Below are 1,200 nucleotides of genomic sequence, written 5' to 3'. Positions count from 1 at the left end.
GAATTACCAATAACCTTCCAATTAATAATAAAATACGTAAAAGTTGCTAACAATTTAATGTAAAATTATTTAATTAATACAGAATCTAAATCGTTTAATTTCGCTCCTTTTAAATTTAATTTCTAAAAAATTCCTGATAAAATAGCCAAAGTACTTAAAAATCTTTCATGCACGAGTAATGGACAAACCACTGGAACAAAAGTGTGGAAAAATTTGGCGAGTTACTACGTAGAAACAGAACGCGAAATTCCCAACGTCACCGAAAATAAACTCAGAAGCATAATTCACGCTGGTGTCTACGATTCACGCGGTAGGACGGAAGTTGGCCCGCCATAATAAACCGAGCGCGGAGTAACCGGAGGAAATATCCTCAGCTCTGTATACAAACAGCGATAGTACACGAAGCAACCTACCACGCGAATCGTTAATACGACCCAGCAGCAAAAGTAGAAGCAACGCTGCAAAACTCATTTTGCGAATTTTCCTCTCGAAAGACCAATCGTTCAAAAGCGGAAGTACCCTGAGCGACCGTCTCGTGCTTTCTGCTCTTGCGGTTTCCGTCCTCAAATTCGTCACGTATTCAAGGAGAAAACGTACGAGTTCCTCGTAGCCAGTGCTTGAATTTCAAAGGTTTTCATTTTGCCTGGAAACGATTATCGTCTTTGCGGTCAAAGTAACGTTTTATACATCCTGATTGCATGCATTACGTAAAGGAGGAAACCCGTAATCGAAGAAGCGCGATCGGTTGATACATTATCGCTTCTTGGCTAGACAATTCATTAGAAGCGTTTAGATGATTCGTGAAAAGGATGATGCTGAATTATTTACGCGAAACGCGAGTTTTCAGATGTGAATTCTTCAGTTGAGAAGAGGAAGAAGAATAGTTGGTGTCAAATGCAAGTTTTGGGATGTGAATTTGCTTCAAGGACTAATTCGTTTCGATATTAATTTTCTTTGTGGATTAACCCTTTTTTAAGGCTGATGATATTTTGTGAGCAGTAAATAAGAATCGTATAATAATTAACACGTAGAATTATTTAATTTCGATACCTCGCACGCTGTTACATTATTTTAAATTTGATGTATTAATTAATATCGAGCTTCGAAATTTTATCGAAGAGCGACTGAGAGGCGCCTTTTGAGTGCAAAGGAATAATTTATAAAGCGTAAATTATGGGACGCGAATTTGATTAAAAAATT

The sequence above is a fragment of the Eufriesea mexicana genome, unplaced genomic scaffold, assembly GCF_001483705.2.
Source record: "Eufriesea mexicana isolate 0111107269 unplaced genomic scaffold, ASM148370v2 scaffold167, whole genome shotgun sequence".
NCBI classification, from domain to species: Eukaryota; Metazoa; Arthropoda; class Insecta; order Hymenoptera; family Apidae; genus Eufriesea; species Eufriesea mexicana.
This window is presented reverse-complemented; position numbering follows the sequence as displayed.